This window comes from Micromesistius poutassou (genome assembly GCF_964030765.1).
Source record: "Micromesistius poutassou genome assembly, chromosome: 6".
In the NCBI taxonomy this organism is placed as follows: domain Eukaryota; kingdom Metazoa; phylum Chordata; class Actinopteri; order Gadiformes; family Gadidae; genus Micromesistius; species Micromesistius poutassou.
The window spans coordinates 19183213-19185996 of NC_140276.1; positions in this window are offsets into that span (position 1 = coordinate 19183213).

Genomic DNA, 2784 nt, shown 5'->3' on the forward strand with positions numbered 1-2784 from the left:
CCACACACACACACACACACACACACACATTTACACACACACTCACACACGTTGTTCTGTGCAAATCCATACTGATCTGATATTGTTTGTCTTGGGGTGAGGTTACTGTTCCCCAGGATCTCCTCCGAACAGATCAGATTCAGATCAAATCCCGCGACCTTGCGCGTTCGAAACCAAGCGAAAACACATGTTACAGTACTTGTGCCGATTGACTTCGTCGCCATGGGAATCGCTTGTAAAAATCACTGTTTTTACTGTTGGGCTGTCAGTAGTTACAAAGCGATCCTCTCGTAACCAGAGTGTCGGTGGGCAGCGACTGCGGTCCTCTGTCACAGAAGGACTGATTTAATTTGAGGAACGTACGCCCTTAAAATAAATCATGTCTTCTGTCTCATGTCTTATGGCGCAGTAACGGCAGGGGGAAATGGCTGTAAAAGAAAGAAACCACATCATGTTGGGGTTGTATAGTCTCGGGCTCAGGTATTTGACTCCTTCTCAAACGTATTACTCAAATGTTTGATTCTGATTTTATTAAAGGTCAGAGGTCTGGAACGATTGGTGATGACAAAATAACATATAGCCAACTCACTTGTAAAATTCAAGCAACGTACATTCAACTGCAAGACGCTCAATAGTATATCTTGAAATGAATTTCCAACATATACATTTCTCTCCGCTATCTGGAAAAGTTTCATCTCCCGCTTTCGGAGGGCTTTGTGCAGATTTGGTGCGGTGATGTCAAAAGTTCCACACACATCACACTTTGGCACGGCACTAAAAATGTATTGATCCGTGGGCTGGGTCTGGATCTGCGCCCTGCAGTGTAAGCTGTCTCCCCGCTACCTGCTCCTTAATGAGGAGTCTCCAACTCTGTAACGGAAAACAAGATCCATGGCTGTAAATAGCGTCTGATAAACGACCGTAAATCGAGCTATCAACATCAGTGATCGTTAAGTTCAATGTAGAAATCTGTAAGGTGCCGGGAAATCAAAAGGATTGATTTGGTATTGGAACCGAATGCCGGGCACTTTGGTAGTGGTGTTTGAAAACACACCTAAACCTCAACATGAGTACACGCTGAACGCGTTGGACTGACCCCAACGTGTCCCTCTTCCTCCCTGCGGCAGGTTACTCCCGTAACTCCAACAGCGTTTCTCCCCGCGGGTACGTGCCGAGCTCCACCCCCCAGCAGTCCAACTACAACACCATCACGTCCACCATGAACGGCTACGGCGCCGGGATGACCAACCTGGGCGTTCCCGGCTCTCCCAGCTTCCTCAACGGATCCTCCGCAAACTCCCCCTACGCAAGTAAGCACACAAGCACCTCCACGAGCAGGAGCGCAGAGAACGGGTTCTTTTAGCAGTCGCTTGACGCATGCAACAGTCTGCGCCCTGGATGTCAGCGTGTCAACGGCGACTTACCCCCCGTTCCCCCAGCCCCACTTACCCCCCCTTCCCCCCGCTTTGAGAATGAGGGAATTGCCTTTTGAATTTCTTTGCGAGGGTTAGTTTTCTCATGAGAATTCGAGATGATATCATGTACAGCAGATCTGATTGGCCGTTGAAGGAAACGCCACCACTTACATGGTTCTGTTTTTGAACAGTTTTTGTTTTGTACAAGGGCACACACACACACACAACAGAGGAGCCACGATGTACCGATATCTTTTGTTATGGAGGCTGTAACACTCATAACACCGCCAACGCAATCGAGGCGCGATTCTCCGATCATAACGAACTTACACAGGAGAGAGGAAAAAATAAAAGGCCCTTTAGTAATCCCACACACCCCTGAAGAAAACCCACAAAAAAAAAAGCCAAAACAAAGACTCTCCGAAAGGCACTAATTAAACTATATTCATAGTACACTCCTCCGGTAGAGAGAGAGGACTCCGGGCCCTGGAGAGTTTAAGCGCTAACTTCAGATCTCCTAGATTCGGTCCTCCTCCGAGACGCCCCCCCCTCCCTCCTCCTCCTCCTCCTCCTCCTCTCCCTTCCCCGCCGTTGCCTCTTGCCATCGAAACCCCCCCCCCCGTCCCTCTGATGCTGGTGCCGGGAGTGTGTCTCTGCTCCAGTTTGGCGCAGGTGTGTTGGGAGGCTGGTTTACGCCTTAACCCTTCCTGTGGGACCGGGGCTCTATTGTCTTGGCTACTGTATCAAAGTACGCCCGCCTCGCCTCCCGCTCTTGTTTAGGAGGGAGACACACACTCTCCAACATGGCGTCTCCCTGTGCCAGTTGAAGTAACGTGGTCTACCCTCCTCCTTCCCACCCACCTCACTCCCCCCCCCCCCCCCCCCCCCCCAGTCCCTCGGTGACCAAAACAAAACGACAGACTTGGCGTCTTTTCGGCAGGTCTTTTTTTTCCTTCTCCTTGCTGTTGGTGCTCCGTTGCCGTGGGTTTGATGTGTGCTGTGTCTGCCTGCAGGGTGGGGTGGGGTGCGGTGGGATGGGGTGGTTGGATTGTACCAATGTGCCCTGCACTGGCAGCGGGAATTTTTTGACAAAACAACATAAAAAAAAAAAATACCTTCATCTACTCTACTGACTCCCTGTGTCCCTCTCTGCATCAAACCCCACCAAACCCCCCCCCCCCCCCCCCTACCCCTCCCACCCTACCCCTACCCCTCCTAACTACTAACCACGACTACTAACATCCTACGCCCTCACCTCATCCCTCATGTATCCTGGCTCGGTGGGAGGGGGGGGGGGTCACACTCCATTAACACCGACATCAGCATTTCCGTGGTTACCCATCTCACATCTCAACCGTGAGGGTCAAGG